Genomic DNA, 18722 nt, shown 5'->3' with positions numbered 1-18722 from the left:
CACCACCATCGGGGGACTGCCAAAGGAGAGTGGGACTAGAAAGGAAGGAAGACGCATGTACGGGGGGAAGGGAGGGGCAACAGGATGTAATGAATTATTGAACATCAGAGGCAGGAGATGAGAGCAAGTCAAAGTGAACTCTAAAAGCGCAAGCCTGCTTGACAGGGAACTGAGGATTCCTCAAGAACCGACGTCAAGAGACAACTGTGGGCAGCGATCCTAAGCCTGGGTTTGGAAGCATCCAGTTTGAGAGGGGAGGAGGCCTGCATGAGAGGCAGTGGCCCTGACGGTCTGAGCCCACCACTCTCTCCTACTCCACCAAGGGGTTAGAAGCATATGAGAGAAGAGAATTAGCCATACGGCTGACCAGTGATACCATCTAGAAACCACTGACAGGGACACACAATTGACAGGGGCCAACTCAGTGAAAACATCGACTCTGCAGAACGTGATCTAGGAGAAGTCAGATACAGAAGGAACAAGCGGCACAGAACAAAGAGGGGCAGAAGCTAAACGGAGCGAAATCGGCTATGGATAAGGGCTGACATATACAGAAAAACGTTTCCTGAACATTGAAATGGAGGTAAACCATGAAGAGACCTTGAATACTGAGAACTGAGGGCTGCTGGAGGAAGGGGAGAGCAGAAGCGGGGAGAGGCATGGAGGAGGGTACTTGTCAGGATAAGCACTGGGTACTACATGGAAACCAACTTGAGAGCAAACTATAAAAGAAAAAAAAAAGAAAATAGAAATGGAAAATAAGTTACTCCGATGAGAATAATTTCTGAAAAATGTGAAACTTAAGTGGTGTATCTGTACTTCAAAAAACATCACTGAATTTACCCAGGATGATACCGCTGATAAAATGTAAATATTGAGTCAGAATAACCTCAGATCAAAACCGTGTGTCCAGCAGAGCCCAGAGGACTCCCCGCAAACAGCTGGGCGTGTGGGGGTCTGAAATGGAGGCCTCCCGCGAGAGGGCAGTGCTGACAGAGGGCGGCCTTGTCCCTGGGAGACTGTGGGGAACAACCGCATTCAGGGGAGGTCACGGAGGGAGGATCACACCAGTGAAGGGGAAAAGAGCAATTCCAGAAAGAGTCCACAAGCAGCCCGCTGCTCTAGAAGGAAGGAGTGTGGCCCCAGGGTCCCTGTACCGGCCACACCCTTCCCTTCCCAGGGGCCAGGAGCCACCACAGCACGGGGGAGGGTCTCCATGACAGCTTGGCAGAGAGTTTCCAGATCAAATATAGGGCATCCAGGTAAATCCGAATTTCATGTGGACAAAGAATAATGCTTTAGTGTAAGTATGTCCCAAATGAATCACAACTGTGTCCCAACTATGCCAACAAATACTTTGTGTGGTTAAAATAAAAAAGTTATACTAAAAAAGGATCCAGTGCTTATCATTCGAATTTAACTGGGCATCCAGTATTTTTATTTGCTAAATCCACTAACCCTAGCCTGGCCTGCTGCTGATGGCTCAGGCCTGAACGCCTCACCCTCTTGCCCATGACCGTCAGCCCTGATTTCCAGACTACCTCTCTGCAAAGGCTCTTCCACAGTCCTAGCAGAGCGGGGGGCTCCCCCCCCCACATACTGTGCGAGCAGGGAGTCTGCTGCAAAGGACTCAGAAAAGGAGAGATCCTGCAGGAAAAGGGAATGACCAGGCATAATTCTAAATATCTTAGAGAGACAACAGGGCGTGAACACTGATGACAGATCACAGAATCTAATTTAAAAAAAGAGGCAACTAAAGGCAGTTTTAGTATAACAGTAAGAGCCTAGTTTTCAGATGAGAGCAGGTAGTAAGAACATGGCATTCACTCTCATTAGCTTCCTCATTTAAAAAACAGGGTTCTCAGCCAACTGCCTGCATCCTCACAGCATCTGCAGAGAACTCCAAGAAATTACATCCCAGAAGAGCGAGCACTTGGGTAACTTGGTGTTAGCATCTGTAGGCTCGTAAACAGTATTTGCAGAATGAATGAATGAATGAATGAATGAACTCTCTACTTCTCAAAGAGCTTGTTCTAAGTTTGGAAATCTTACAGGATTATGGAAAATGCAAGTCTAGGGTAAATCTTATCCTTTCATGGCAGTGTCACCACAGTGGCTAGCTAATCTTTGCTCTTCAGTTTGTCAGCTGAGGATTATCTATAGTAGGAATCACAAGTGTCTGTGCTGGGACTAAACCAAACAAATGAACAAAAACACCAGGGGCGCCTGGGAGGCTCAGTTGGTTAAGCATCTGGCTTCGGCTCAGGTCATGATCTCACGGCTCATGAGTTCGAGCCCCGAGTTGGGCTCTGTGCTGACAGCTCAGAGTCTGGAGCCTGCTTTGGATTCTGTGTCTCCCTCTCTCTCTACCCATCTCCCACTCGTTCTCTCTCTCTCTCTTTCTCAAAAATAAATATTGAAAAAAAAATTTTAAACCACTTGCTACTCCACCTGATGAAGCACATGTTAAGATTCACATGTATAAAGCAAAGAAGAAAGGCCACCACCTCCCACACTGAAGTGAATCTAGTTCAGAACACATTTTTTCTCTAAGCCCTTTTGTGTATCCGTTGTAACTGTTCTTTAGTTATGGGAGCGCTTAATCAAACAAACATCTAAAAACAACACAATTTTCTTATTTAAACATAAAAGTAGTTTCAACCCTGCACCAATTTCCCTTGATCTGTGCTGGAAGAAATCCCAGGGACGCCTTACCAAAACAATAAACTTCCAAAAAAGAAAAAAAAGGGGACATATATTTTCATAAAGAGTACTGTATATTGCTCCTAACTTGGGATAAATCCCCAGTATATTTTTAATTTCTAAAATGAACGGTTTATTTGCTTTGCTACTGTGGAACTTTCCATTCTGCTAAAAGGCCCCCAGTTTAGAATTTACAAACAAACCGTGCCTCAATGAAGAGAAAGCTGTACTTAGCTTATGGATACGCTACCTCCTGGCATAAAACAAACCCTATGCCTCTGCCGCTAGACTTCAGGTATTTTATGACAAAGTTAGAAGACTTAGGCTTGAAGTGAGTTTATGTACAAATTAAACCAAAGGTTTTCTGCACCAGCACCTGAAAGGCTTAAATGCCAAATGGAGACTATGTTCTCAGTACTAATTTTTTCAAAGTCGGCCCAACGGCCTGACTGCTCCGCATGCAGCTGCGAGCTGAAAACAGCGGTCAGCCCCACCCCGGGCTCTCAGATGCCCCGGGAGCTGCAGCCTGCCTAAAGGACGTGCAGAACAAGGCTTGGCGCAGGTGCCTGTGCCCAGTCGGCGCTGGAGCAAACACCGAAACCCAGGTCTGTCTGGGACCAAAACTCAACCAGGCAGCACTAGGTCAGGATCCCAGCCCTTGTTACGTCCATCACTGATCTCTTAAATCAATGACCTAAATTTAAATGCCAGTATGAAACGTCACAAACTATCAACAGTGAAACACAGGTCAATTCTAGAACTCGAATAAAATTCCATACGTAATGTAGGCTTCTTTTTTATTTTTATTAAAAATAAATCAGGTCTGCTTTGGTTAAAGGTACGGTGATCTTGAGAGTCACATGGGGCTGAAGGCCCCCTTTCCCTGTGCCTCTTCTCTGAGGCCACCCTCCCTCCAGGGCGGACCGCTCTGATGGCATCCCAGGTTTCTCTGCAGCTCTGGCCAGTGAGCTGGCTGGCCTCCACTCTAACTCCATACGGCCACCCAACTGGGTCAGGGTTAGCCAGAGCAGGGCCCCTCTCTCAATGGGCTCCCACAGTTGGAGCCAAACGCACGAGGCAGCTACAAGTTCCTCCCCAGGGGTGGGAGAGGGTGTGGAGCCCTGGAGCTGCCAGATAAGTGAGGCCCAGGCACTAACTGCACGACAGCAGTGCCCACAAGGGTGTGGCCCTCCATGCTCCCAGGTAAGGGAGGGCAAGGTGGAAGAGAACATCCAGAAGAGAATTTGGGATCCAAGAGACGGGAATGGGGTTCCAAGAAGGGGGCTGTGTCCATCTTGGGGCAGCAACTCACTTTACAAGGACCACAGAATGGGAGTAAGACCACTCATATGGGCCTCCCGGGCACGAAGTCTGTCCTGCTCCTCTCCGACCCACCAGGCAGCCCAGATTTGGAGAACCGAGGACATGAGAAATGACATCTCAGTCGAACCTGGCGTGCTCTGGCCATGAGTCCTGTCACAAAGCAAGCTTTGTGAGCAGGTGTGTCCCATGATAGCATCTGCAAAACATCGGTGATAAACCCCAAACATCCCTGGCTCCATCCAACATTAATAACGACATTCTGCTTGAGCCCACTTCCCTTTCTCACCTCTACCACCTCTGGGTCTGCCCTGTTACCAGCTGCAGAGAGCACTAGTTTTTTTAATTTTTTTATTAAAGAATAATTTTATTTATTTATTTTTGAGAGAGAGAAAGAGAGCACAAGCAGGAGCGGGGAAGGGACAGAGAGCAAGGGGAACAGAAGAGCCAAAGCAGGCTCTCCACTGACAGCAGGGAGCCTGATGCAGGGCTCAAACCCACGAACCGTGAGATCACGACCTGAGCTAAAGTCAGATGCTCAACTGACTGAGCCACCCAGACGCACCTAAATTAAAAAATAAATTTAAAAAGTTTTTCTTTCTTTTTTTAAGTAGACTTTGCACCCAGCGTGGAGTCCAACGTGGGGCTCAAACTCACGAACCCGAGATCAAGACCTGAGCTGAGATCAAGAGTGGGACACTTTGCTGATTGAGCCACCCATGAGCCCTAAGCACTATTTGCTTTGTGTTTATTCTAAGACATTTGAAAGTCCTGACAAAAGACAGCCTCTGACTTGCAGAAATGGATGATAAATCTGCAGGCTCACCTTGCCGTGGCCTACAGGGGCTTCAAACTCTGGTTCACGCCTCTTTTTCCTGGCAATGTCACACCGGCAGTCCCGAATCTTCCAGCAAACCCTCCTACAAACTCTCCTCCATTCTCAAACAAAAGCAAAGCCTTCTTTGGAAATTGCAGACTAAAAATCTCCCCTCTTCTGTAATACAACCCTTATCGGATTTCTGTCCAGAGAGCAGACATTTAAGACTTCTGAACTTCAGCTGTACAAGTGAGATTTTTTTTTTTTTGAAACTTTGACTACTTGCCATCCTTTGTCCTCCTCTGAACCTTGTATGAACTCCGTGGCACAGCTGAGTGTGCTCTGTTCGATACCCGGTGTGTTATTTTTATATACACACATCTGCATGTCTAAATCAGAAAGCTCTATCATCAGCCCCATCACGTCCACTAAGGCCAATCTAAAGGACCCTGGGCAGAACGCCCTGAAGAAGGGGTGAGGGAGGGGTCCTTGAAGTTGAAGCCTGTGAAAGGTGCCTGACGTCCCACCATCTGTCCCCACGCTAGTCTGCCCCAGGAAGCAGCGAAGGCCAAGGAGCAGCCACAAAGGAAAAGCTGGGAGCAGAGTTGCGAGTCTGGGACCATCCGCTCCCCACTGCTGTTTCTCCCTGGACGTCAGGTGCACTGGGCTCCCTGAAGACCCACCAACACAGAGAAAAGCCCTTAAATACCCCCCATGCTGGCTCTCTGTCACAGCCTGTCAAAAGCAGCATTAAAAAGAGTCACGGGTGCCCTTTCCTCTGCACGTGATACCAGGAAGCAAGCAAGAACCTGTTCCTTCTCTTTCAGACATTTTTCTTCATTCCACAAAGGAGAAATAACATCTCTTGGAGGAGGTGGGGGAGAAGCAAAAGCAAGACCACTGCAGAGGGTTTTCCATAAACCCCACTCTCAGCAGAGGACCTCTCTCTGGAGGGCAGCGTAGGGCCTCAGAGGGACTGTGCTGCTGCTGCTCCTGCTCATGGGCTCATCCTAAACTCATGCTGGGCAGGGGAGCAGGTAGCCCCGGTAAGTTTGCTTTCTTTTTCCTTTGACAGGGGCTGTATATGTTTTGATGTGTATGGCTGGCTAGTCCTTGGAAGAATCACGTCCCTCAAGTTTCCTCCCTGGCAAGGTGGTTTGGGCCTGAGCTGCGCGTGACCCATCCCAACATTCCAGAATGTCCACAGGAGACGCCCCACACAACAGGACACTGCTGCCAGGGGCCTGACACCGGCGGCCGGCAGCCCCTGCAGGGAAGTTCTTGCCCTTGTCAAGGGTAAACATCCACAAGTGCTGTGCGGGACCTCGAGACACCTGGTCCAGGACTCCTCACTCTCTCCAGAGATGCACCTAGGGAAAGCAGAACTCTGCCAGCATGGGTGCTTCTGGAGGGCTCCCAAGGGGGAAGGGGGGAGAGTCTGGTGGACCGTGGGGATACTGGTTCCCAGGTACTGTCTTTTTTTTTTTTTTTTTTTTTAAACAGGAACCATTGTGCTCCCCCTGGCTGCAGTGGTCATCTGGCTCATTGTTTCTGGACTAATACTGACGTGACACTTCTTAGTCAAGACCTTGGCACCAGCCTAACACCAGACCTTCTGTTTCCTACTACATCACATGACTGCTATCCCCACTCCACACCTGCTTTTACAGTATGGACACCAAGCTGCAGGGAGCTCTCTAGTAGCTCCATGATCATAGAATGTCACTAACTTCCTGCCTAGGGCTAGAAACCCCAAAGAGAGTCTCCTAATCCAATCTCTTCTGAATCCGAGAGCAGAAAGCGTGGCCCAGAGTGCTCAGTCTTGCCCAGGATGATGTTAGTCTATGGCTAGGCCAGCGGCAGGGAGGTCTCTGGACTTCTACAGCACGTCTAACTGTGGGAGGGGGGAGGGGACCAGCCCAGGGATACTGGCATAGGAAGATGTGAGAAGTCCCAAGAGGACCCTGCAGCTAGGCAGCAAAGGACAAAGGACTCTAGGCGCTAACCACCTTTCAACAAGCCACGTTTAGAGCCCGTGCTTTCCCTTGACCACGTCTGGCGTCCTTGCACATTCAGAAAAACACCCCCTATTCTACAAGTTACTCCTTGTCGTGTCCAGACAATATACAGACCTGCACGGAGAGAACGTGCGCCGGATGGCATACACAGCCTTCTCCTTTACGAGGCATTTTAACACCTTAAAACATGTCTTGATTTCCTGACCTGGCCGCTTTGCTGAACTGTAAAGACCTGTCTCTGCCAAGGTGATGAGTGCTACGAAGCAGAGGGATTCTTCACAGGTCCCACTGCGAAGTTCCCCCTGTGTGACTCGCTGCTCATCTTCATGCCTGGTGAGACTCAGCAAGGTGCAGGTTTCTAGACACTGAAGAAGAGTGTGAAAGTGGTAATTATAAACCATTCTCTTCATCCCTGTAGGAGATAAAAGTTGATTTTCCCAAGGAAACGATGCCATCACAGGATTTCCTAGAGCCAATATACCCAGAAGGCAAAATGCAGAAGCCAAGAGAGGACATGGAGTACAGGGCAACCATCAGTCAGTCCCCTCCACGTCCTGACCCCACCTGGACGTCACCAGCAAGGTCTGCTCTTGGCTCACAAGTTTTTAAAGAAGGGATCACAAGTCCCAAGTTTAGAAAAAAAAATTTAATGATGCTTTTATATACCATTGACAGAAAGCTTTCTAATGAGCATATGAATTAATGAACCAGAAATCACAGCAAAAATAAAACTCATCCTCACTGAATTAAATAACATTCAATTCCTATTACTTCTTCCTCATGCTTCCCCCCACCCCCATTTGTATCCCTATGAAAAGGTGCACAAATACCATTTAGATCAACACATTTTGGATGTTTCCACCCCATCTGCAGTGTAACATGTGGAAACAGGACCATATTCAAGCCTTTGAAGAAAGGGGTCTGCCTCACTTTCTTCCTTTAAATGTCCCAATGCAAATACATGTACTAGGCACAAAGCTTCTAACTGAATGATTGTCAAAGGCAGGTTAAGTTCTTCCCCAACTATTCAAAGGCAAGTCTCTCCCCTTGGCCACACCAGCACCTCTGGGATGCTGAAGGTGGACGGGATCCATGGAAAAGCACCCCTTTCACCTTCAGCCACCTATCCCCACAACTGCCCAGAACCAAACACAAGGAACTCCAAGGGGCTGAAACACCCGAGCGTCCACCCAGACACGTGCCCTCTTTAGCTAAGTGGCATCCTGGTTTAAGGTCTTCCAAGCAGGGGACGTGGAACCTTGCCTCCTGGAGCCGCTCTGGCACTGCTGTGCCCCATCCCTTGGCACGGTTCCCCCCATCCCTTAATTAGAAAGTGCCTGACATTCATCTCCTGCATTAAGAATTTCCTGACTAAGCGAAAACAAGTAGCAACCTCTCCTGAGCCCATCTGCACCACTCCCCAGCCTTCTGGAGGAATCACTTTTGCGTGTTAATTTACACCTACTCCTCTGCCAGCAAAGTAACACATGTATGTGCAACCTCTGGAACTGGATTTTTCACTTGGCAGAAACCTCCCATACATACTGAAGCTTAACCCTTTATGTACCGATCCTGATATAAAATACATAGCTCACATATATTGAATACCGGGTAATGTTCTAAACTCACTTTATCTACTTGACCCTCAATACAGCCTACGATGTGGGGACAGTTACTTTCCCCATTTTTCAAATGGGGAAACTGAGACACAGAGCTGCAGACGGTCGGGTTGATGGCCACTCTGCAGAAGCATCCTAAACTACACTGGTTACTTAGTTCTTGCATCTCCTTTCGTGTTGGGCCCCTTTCCTGCTCCCAGGGCCATAGCTACCACTTGTCCCATCGTTAGGAGCCCCACCTCTGCAGGTGACTACCACTTCTTATCTGTGGTCTGCTGTCAACAGAGAGCCAGCTGATCAGACCTGAGGACACCAATGGGCCCCTGCCCCGCCCCAAGGGCACTGAAGCACATGGGCTCGGTGACAAGTACTTCAGGTCTTGAAAAGGAAAAGGAATCCTCTAAGCATCTACTCAATACCAGGGACCGCTCCAGGCTCTGGAACCACGAAACAAAAATGGGCCTGGGCCCTGTGCTGGGGAGCTGGAGGTCTCTTGATTCGTTCCAGGTTCCAGCAGTTTTAGGGATGCCTGCTAGTCCAAGAGCTCCCAGGAGCTGGTTAGAAACACCCACCCTGGATCTGCTGAATCAGATCTTCCTCAGATTCGCCAGGGGAGGATCTCTGTGCATGTACTGGGCTAGGTGGTTAAGGACACCTGAATCTGACTTTAGGCTGTGAAAGGCACTATGATATTATGCAAACTATTTCACTTCCATGTGTGCTGCAATGTATTCCTTTTCTCGGTCTTCAATGCCTGCCCTATTACATCTGCCCAATCCATATATGCGTACCTACCTCCGTGCTTTCTAGATCGTGACAGGGGAGTGGCAGTAATAACGAAGGAGCATATGCAAAATCCATCCAATATATACAATACGAGGGAAGTCTCTTGCTTTGCGTATATTTCCAGAGACAAAACACTACGTGGTTAGTCTCATCCCTAGGTTTAGATTTCTATCTTATTAGTGTACAACCGCATCTGTAGGTGCAGGCCTTCTGTGAAGTCTAGGCCTAGAGGGCTACGGCTTCAGACCATGGAATTTTAAAGGAACCTACATCCATGCCCACACAGAATAAAGTGGCCCATGCAGTCCTGCTGGCTCAGGAGCAGCTACTGTCTAGCAGCAAGAACAATTCTAGGGAGAAGCGGAGAATCATCGCTCATTTGAATTCGGGGCAGTGTTGCTTGCTCCCTCGATGCATCGGGATGGAGGGACCACTCCCATCCCTCTCTCCTTGCTCCCACGGTCTCTCCAGAGCAAACGGTATTTCCTTCCTGTGCACAGCCGCATACCTAGCTGGAAAGAAACCCCGCTGGGTGCCAACACCCACTGCTCAAAGGCTCTCCAGGGTGATTCAGCAAGAACAGCAGGCAGCAGGCAGCCGGGAGCAACGGGAAAGTGCTGGGATTTGTGCAGAGTACGTTCTCTTCCCCAGCTCATGCCCCACTCAGAGTCACCCAAGAAATCCAGGATGGCAAGCCCCTCGCCTTGACTCATTAGAGACCTGAGAGAATCCTACCACAAACTACACGTGCTACCTTTCCACAGTTCAGACTGTATCCAACTCTGAGACTAGTAAGACTGTCTTCCCAGTTCAGTTCAGATCACTCACAGAATTAACCAATGTTCTTGCCTAATTATCACCCAAGACTGACCTCTAGAAGGAAAGAAATGTCTTCCAACAAAAGTGTTTTTTTAAAAACAAAACTAGCTGCTACAAATTTGAGGTTATCGATTTATGGGGGATGTGTCAGGCAATAACAATCATAGATTATCCCCTATTTTGCATACTATTAACATATATAAGATCATAAAGTCAAGTTCATGATGATTCTTCTCAAAAAGGATCAACAGTGGTGGTAATGGTAAAGTATCTTATAGATGAATTCTTAAAAGACAGTAAACTAAGTACTCTGAATTCTTACAATAAATTTATTTTTATGGAGGAGCACAATAAAAGAAGTTTACAAGAAACAAGGACAGATACTTGTACAATGTTTCAACAAAGGAGGCAACTTATCTTGTTCTGGTTCTGTTCTTTTACCACGGTTGTTCATAGAATCAATTCCCTTGATTTACAATGGTTTTAAGAATTATATACACAGACTATTAAAAATATTTATTTTCTAAGCAAAAAAAAGTTCAAATGATTCTGAGGTACATTTATGTAAAACCCATTCTAACTTTTCAAGGAGAACTATTTAATGGTATGATTGCTATTGCTAATACTATATTTCCAATACACTGTTCAATTTTAATCCATCAGACTTGAGAGTCCAAAAATTAATATTCCCATTAGAGTATCTTTTCTCCCTCTTCCTCCCATAAATCCTTCACCCAAAGGGTTCATTGTTCAGATAGGTTCTTCCTCATATCATAATGAATACAATAAACGCCAAAAAACAAAAGGCTTTTCAAAGTGCTGAAACTAACAAATGTCTGGGCCACCTCTGAAAATTCACGCACAGCCTGACCAGGCCACCTTCAAAACCACCAGCCTCGGAGGTCAGTGAAGCAAAGAGCCATCTCGTTTGCATCAGCAGGAAACCACACCAGGAATTCATACAGGTCTTGCCCTGTGTCCCCATTCACCTTCTTGGGAATAATCACAAACAAGAATGTCCACTTCATTAGAAACGCCCACAACACCACGAAAAGAAACCTCTACCCTCTGGCTGCCTTTGTCTAAAGTGGTCTGGACAGAGAATTACTCCCAGGCCCCAACCCCGCGAACCGGAGATTCAGGCCATCACGGTGGGTTCGCAGGCTCGCGTGCCCAAGCCTAACAGTACTGGCACGCTGCAAGTCGCCACCAGCATTTTTTTCCACATAAGAGAAAATAAAGAGTATCAGAGTGCACCGCAGGGACGAGAATGGGTGCTATTTCACGAAAACTGTCACTTAAATCTATAGACACGCATGTGCCAGTGTGTGTACTTGATCACTGTGCACACTGACTTCCTACTGAGGACTGCAGCTGCGAGTCCAGGCCTCCCCCGTCAGGAGAACCACTATGTGGGGCACGACCTGCCCTATCCCAAACACGGCCTCAAGAAAGCCTTCTCGGAGGCCAGGCTTCCAGAACCCTGTGTGGAGGGTGGGAGGAAAGGCAGCCAACACAGCTCGGAAAATTAAGCGCCTGTGTCCTTCTGATAAGAACAAAATGATCTCACCAGGGAGAGGTATGGGCAGCCGTGACATTCATCCTCCCTGCAAAAAAATCACGAGATTGGGGCCATTTCCAAAGCTAACCTACCTTGCAGGTAAGAGTAAGATGCTGTGTTGTTAAAGAACTTATAAATTAGAAATCAGGACATTGTCTCTCAGTATGTCTATCAGTATGACTCTCAGTATGACTGACACTCAGAGACGTACTGGACAAATCGGTAAAACTTCTCAACAGGACAGGACAACTCACTCCAATGGTACATCAGCCACAGAGTATGGGAAAAGAGGGTGTAATTTCACCCCATCCGTGAAAGTACCTAATAGTCAACCCAGGGAAAATGGAATGTTCTGCTACTCTAATTTCAACAAGACAGGATTATCCCAAAACTAGAAATGTCAATCACTCATTCACAGCCTGATTGGTACTAAAGTACAAAATGTGGTACATATTTGTACCAAAAAAAAAAAAAAGAGAAAGAAAGAAAATAAACCCCAAACAGAGAGGCCAGAGCACAAGTACAATAGAATTTAAACTAATTTATTGTGCTTTCCACCTGCCAAAATGTTACTATTTAGCCCAAAGACATTCCTCCTTTAAAATACTACTGTTTTACTAATTATAAAAATATTTATTTAACAAATATTTGTTGACCATTTTAGGTGCATTTTAGAGCAGCGAACAAACCAAAGTCCAATTTTAATAGTGTTTTCTTTCTGTGCAAATACATATATCTCAGATAAGATCGCGCTGAACACAGAAAAGAACATCCAGACTTTACTTTCACTTTCAACAGCAAAGTTTTTCCCATTACATCAAATATTCTTTGAAAATACCATTTCTGGGGGTGCCTGGGTGGCTTAGTTAAATGTCTGACTTTGGCTCAGGTCATGATCTTGCAGTTCATGAGTTCGAGCCCTGCATTGGGCTAGCTGCTGACAGCTGAGCCTGGAGCCTGTTTCAGATTCTGTGTCTTCCTCGCTCCCTGCCCCTCCCCTGCTCATGCTCTGTCTCTCTCTGTCACAGACATAAGTAAACATTAAAAAAAAAAAAAAAGGAAATGCCATTTTGGGGGCACCTAAATGGCTCAGTCGGCTAAGCATCCAGTTCTTGATTTCAGCTCAGGTTCGTGAATTTGAGCCCTGCATCAGGCTCCGCACTGACAGTGCAGAGCCGACTTGAGATCCTGTCTCCCTTTCTCTCTACCCATACCACACTTGCATTGTGTGTGTGTCTCTCTCTCTCTCTCAAAATAAGTAAATTAATTTTAAAAAAAAGAAAATACCATTTTCATTGGCTACATAATATTCCATTCTGGATGGTGTCATAATTTACCAAAAGGCATTTCTAAATGCTTCCAAGACAAAACTACACACAGAGTCAAATATAGCAGGTAAAACCTAGATTGAGGACCTCAGGTAGGGGGGAAAAATACAATCTTACCCACTCACAGGCCCCGGGCAGTGGACCTCAACACAGCGACACCTTCTTCACCATGCACCACATGAAGGTCTCATTTGTGAATCTCCCTTTATAAGCCTCACTCCCTCTTTGATCCAGGAGAACATTGTCTGCACAGAACAATACGTTTTCATTTCAATTTCCCTTCTTTTCAGGAAAGGAAATGTTTGCACTTCAAAGGGTCCCTTTGAAGAACAGCCCTCCAGGTCCTGGCCCGTCCAGGTTAGGAGTTCCGTGGCCTCAGTGGGGTGTCCACAGTCTGGGCGGCTGCCCACCCTGTCACTCTCAAGGCCAGCTCCTTCAAGGAGAGGGTCTGGTGCAGGAGAAGAAAAAACAAACACATGGAAAAGTACTTGAGGCTTTGATCATGCCCTTCCGAAGCCCTTTTTCACACATCATGTAGGTTTTATAGCTCAGGGAAACTGAGGTACAAAGGATGGGGGGCCACGAGCAAAGCAACTGCAGCTTCTTGGAACAAAATCATTCCAGATGCCAGATTCACTCAGCAAAGTCCCCTTCCAGGCCAGGAAAAAGTGAGCCCCTTTCAGTTACTGCTGGTGACGAGTAAGGGGGTGCCTGCATAAATGAAATGCAGGCACAAGGCCCACACTTCATATGAAGTTTTGAAACTTTCCCCTAGGAACTTGAGGGCGGCTCAATCACTAATGAAGAGCAAAATTCACAGTTTAGAATTTCGCCTCTGGGTGCCTGGGTGGCTCAGCAGGTTAAGGGTCCAACTCTTAATTTTGGCTCATGTCGTGATGCCAGGGTCATGAGATCAAGCCCTGCATCAGGCTCTGCACTGAGCATAGAGCCTGCTTAAGATTCTCTCTTTCTCTCTCTCTCTCCCTCTGCCCCTCTCCCATATTCACACATTCTAAAATAAATTCTAAAAAAAGAAGAAGAATTTGGCCTCTGATTTCTTCATTGGCCCACTGGTAGGGGTCTAAGAAGTTCAACAACAGGCAAGCCTAACAACCACATTAAATAACCACAAGGCATTTGCCAAGCGGCCAGTGCCATTTCTCTGGATCACAACCCCATGCCCATCCTCCCCTTCTGCCAAATCAAGGAAACCAGGGGTACATATCACACAAGAGAGGACCTGCAACATTTCTTTTCAAGTCTTGAACAAGTTCTGGGTATATACTTATGTCTCCACCCTCCCCTACCCCGAGGTGGTTCAGTTCAGCTGCTCAGGTGGGCAACCTCTTGGTCCAGCTATGGACAGGGGGCCCGCTCCTCCCCACAGCCCAAGGATGCCATGGGCTCCTGCCCTGGGTGTTTGGGGTGCAGGTCTGGATGACCAGGTCACCCTGAGTGGAAGTCTTCCAGCCACCTTTCTGCAAGCCCCTTACCTAGAATGGCGCTAAGCCCCTGTGAGGGAATGACAAATGGTTTTTGTTTTCCTGGTCTCCTACATTTCTCTAGTTCCCAAATTTTTCACAATGAGCATTCTAACACTCAGAGACATTTTTTCTTAAAGAGCCTTATGAGATAGGAGTGCCTGCATGGCTCAGTCGACTAAGGGTCAGACTTTAGCTCAGGTCATAATCTCATGGTTGGTGAGTTTGAGCCCCACATCAGGCTCTTTGCTGTCTGCACAGAACCTGCTTAGGATCCTCTGTTCCCCTTCCACCCCAGGCCTGTCCCATATGTGCACATCCTCTCTCGCTCTCTCTCTCTCTCTCAAAAATAAACATTTTTTAAAAAGAGGCTTGAGGTAGAAATTTAGACCACAGTTCCTTTGAAAGGTCCCCTCCCACACACACACAATTATATATATATCTATGTATCTACATACTACCTATATATAGAGAGAGATAGATGGCTATACAGGACAAGTGGAAGTTGAATATGGACTGTGGACTAGATAACAATGGATATCAATGTTCAATTTCCTGGTTTGGATAACATACTGTGGTTCTGCAAGAAAACATCCTTATTCTTAGGAAATACACACTGAAGTATGTAAATAAAAAGGCATGATGTCTTCAGCTTACTCTCAAATCATTCAGGAAAAAAAAAAAACCCATATAGGTGTTTGCAGACAGATCAATGGAGTTGGAGCCACAGATACCTAAATAGAAAGAATAGAAGGAACAAAGTTAAATGATGGGTTAATTTCAGAAAAGGTACAAAGAAGTTCCTTGTATTACTGCAGCTTTTCAGTTTGAAATGTTATACAGACAAGGTGGGAAGAGCAGAGGAGAAATGGAGAAAGGCAGGAGGGGGCTGGAAAGCTCCCCTCCGTCCACCTGCCAGCCTCTGGCCCTGGCCGGGACAGCCGGCCTCAGCACATGAACCAACAGAGTCAAGACCTGGGTCTCCAGAAGGAGGCTGATTTAGTCCCACACCCAGTCCCTGGCTCCCAGAGGACGCCTCTCCTCGAGCCAAGACAGCTGGATATGCAGGAGTAACACAGGGCTCTCCCATGGCCCAGGCAGCAAGTCCCCTATCCCGTTCTGGTCCAGTGACCAGGATGCCAAACTGCGACCCAAGAAGACTATGGCCCCGCCAAAGTCCGACAGCCATGCCAGCTCAGCGTCTAGCCATCTCCCTGCACAGCCATCCAGGGTGCCAGAGCTCCAACTGTGCCAGGAACACATGGCCCCGCTGTGGGCATGGAGGGAGGAGAGCCAGCAGCAGTGGAGGAAAAGCAGGATGCTGTCCAGTGGCGTGGCAGGCTTCGCAGCTCCGGGGCTCAATCAGAAACAAGGGGAACGCAGGGCTGAGCGGCTGCAGGTGCATGGGCACAGGCTGAAATCTCAGGCCTGGCACTGCCTGCTGCATGTGCATGCCAGAATGTGGTCCCAGGAGATGCCGGGGCCCCGTACAGGCTGTCACCTAGAGCCCTAAGGCACACTGATGGTCAGGACTCTGAGCCAGGCTCCCAGGGTTCAAATCCTCGCTCTGCCACTTACTGCCCAAGTGCATGCCTATGGGCAACTTGCATCACTTCTCAGGGCTTCCGTTTCTCATCACTCAAAATACAATATCAACCTCGCTGGTCGGCTGTGAGGATTCCATGAAGACATAAAATGCCAAGTACGCAGTGAGCACTCAATAACTGCTTGTGATTCTTGATCTTACCCTGCCCTGGGCTTCTCCCTTCCTTCCTATTTGATGTAATAGACTCTGGCTAATGGTACCTGGTAGACAGATAAGAAGACACAGAAGAAAAGAACATTTCCAAGCTGACCTTAAGATAGGAAGACAAGCCGACCTTACGATAGGAAGACAACTGTTACAACACTGCGATGAAGCAACAGTAAGAGCGGGTGTGCGCCCTTCCCTTTCCAATGCTGCCCCCGCCAAGTGTCCACCACCTCCACCCCAAGGCACTTCGGGGATCCTACATGGCCTTCTGGAGGAGGGGATGAAGTATGGTGGAAAACAGAGATGGCTGTTTGGTTATGGTTTCTAAACTCAAAGCCTTCGGGGTAATTTGGACAAAACATGTGGGGGTCAGGTTGACTATGATGAGGGCAGAGAAACCCAGCAAACACGTGCATGTGCGCGCACACACACACACACACACCAGCAAGCCCCAAGAACGAGGCTGTGAGCTCTGCTTTCCAGAGGGACAAGGAGTGGCTAAACCCAAAGTTATGGATCTGAGATCTAAAGGAACCTGACCTCCAACACTAGAGAGCAAGTTTACTACAAGGCTTTCAACCACCTCACATTTCTACCACCTCCACCCCGGTCCCAGTAGTCATCAGCTCTCAAGGAAACGACATATGGTCACTCTCTCTTTTGCACAAATAACCTGGAGCTGGATTTTAATCCAGACTTAAGTCACAGGTCTCTGAACTGGTCTCCAGGCTTCTATGCCTGCCCACTTCCCCCACCTCCATCTTTTCTTCACAAGCATTTCAAGTAACCCTCTGATGGTTACCCACTTCATCTAAAGGAAAAGCAAAGTCCTCAGGGTCATGAGATCTGCCTTCAACTGGAACCAGGCAGTGGTAGAGACAGCCCGCAGGGCTGGAGAGACCAAATGGTACAGAAAAACACTAGGGTCCAGTCCACAGGTCCTGCCTAGACCCAGACCCAGGTGGAATGATGAATAACTACGTGATGCCTGTGGGTTAGAGGAAAATGTTTCTATAACAAGGACAGACTTATTCCTAATTCAAATTCCTCCCTAGGATTAATAAACCAATACCTCCAAATACATAGTAATGAAAAGGGATTAATTCAATTAGACATAATGCTGGGCCTTCCAACATAATTACATATTTTTACTGGTCTTAGTCGAAAAGAAACTCCAGACTAGATCAATAAACATGTATTTATACCAAATATAATTAACATGTGTCTTAGAATTCAAGCTCCCCGAGGTCAGCACTTTTGTCTTCTGAGCCTTTTCCTCTACAGCAAAGTTATACACATAAGTGCTCTCCTGTGGGCCATATCCAGATCCAAACAACCGTGTATGTTTCTGATCTCTATGAAGTTTTGTCCTATTAGTCAAAACGCCTTTAAAGCTCTTTAAATTTATTTATAATGGTTAAGCCTGATCTTGATATACCAAACCTTTAAAAACTATTTTAATCCATTGTTGACTTTGTTCCCTAATTTCTATTCTGATTGCAACTTAAATAAGACCTTTTGTTTTAATCACAGAGGGTGTGTTCATATAAAAATAACGATAATTTCCACTGAGACCAACTAAAAATATCAGGGGAATAACTGTATCATGGGTTCCTATTATCTGAACCAAACATAAAGGATGAGAAATATTAAGATTAACTCCCTAATAAATTATAATTCAAATTAAAGACAATGAGGAAATCCCACCCCAGGCCAAACATACACAGTTTTGCCGGTCAGATTTTAAGGAGCACTTTTCTAGGAAAATAGACCAGGGACTGAAATCCCAACCCTCTCCCCGGAGAACTAAACCTGGAATAAAACACCACTGTAGGTTAAGTCAATAGGAGAGCGTGACCCTGTGCATCGGGAGGCGTAGTTTTCTTCCTGAAGGCACATGTCTGTATCCTAATCTTAACAAGTCAAACACCACTCGTATCTCCCACACTCACTGAAAAGAGGAAGGAGCTAAAATAAAATAGCACGCCGCTGGAGTACTACAGCCTAACGGCTGCTCAGTGTACACACAGGTTTAGAACGCCTGCCTGACCTGCCCAGGCTGGGAAGTTTTCTCCTACGCAGAAAGGGACACACTGCGAATAGTCAATCTTTATGACGCCGGAAGAACTTCCTCTCACTCCGCACCATCTGGAAGGCTTGAGGAACTCAGCCTTCGCAGGTCAGATCTAGTCACAAGGAAGCCCACCCGTGGGGGAACTTGCCAGAAATAACCCTGGAAACTCAAGACAAGAAGTGCAGACGGGGCCAGGGAGCGACACGAGGTCGCGGTCCCCGCGCCGCAGGCAGGGTGCGGGGGTGAGACGCCATCCCCAGGCGGGCCACCTGCCGCGGGGACCACCCCCGCGGCCGAAGGGCGGGCTCCCACCGCTGCGATGACACATCGCAGACCTCGTGGCGGGGCGGGGTGCTGTGCTCCGCGCCATGTAAGGGCAGGCCTCCGGATGCCTCCCGGGCCGGCCCGCATGCCCGCGCTGGCGCTCGCCCCCTGCCCAGCTC

General features: G+C 47.4%; 1 protein-coding gene across 1 annotated transcript in view; it reads right to left on the bottom strand.

Moving 5' to 3' along the window:
• Positions 1-13108, bottom strand: part of SLC7A1 (solute carrier family 7 member 1) — a 67822-nt gene extending 54714 nt beyond the window's left edge. Inside the window, exon 1 of the mRNA XM_029936895.1 lies at positions 13089-13108. The gene's annotated coding sequence lies outside the window, so the exon portion shown is untranslated. The remainder of the gene's footprint in view (positions 1-13088) is intronic.
• Between the last annotated feature and the right edge of the window lie 5614 nt (positions 13109-18722).

This window comes from Suricata suricatta, chromosome 4, assembly GCF_006229205.1.
Source record: "Suricata suricatta isolate VVHF042 chromosome 4, meerkat_22Aug2017_6uvM2_HiC, whole genome shotgun sequence".
In the NCBI taxonomy this organism is placed as follows: domain Eukaryota; kingdom Metazoa; phylum Chordata; class Mammalia; order Carnivora; family Herpestidae; genus Suricata; species Suricata suricatta.
The sequence above is the reverse complement of the archived record's forward strand: the minus strand, read 5'-3'. Positions and strand labels throughout refer to the sequence as shown.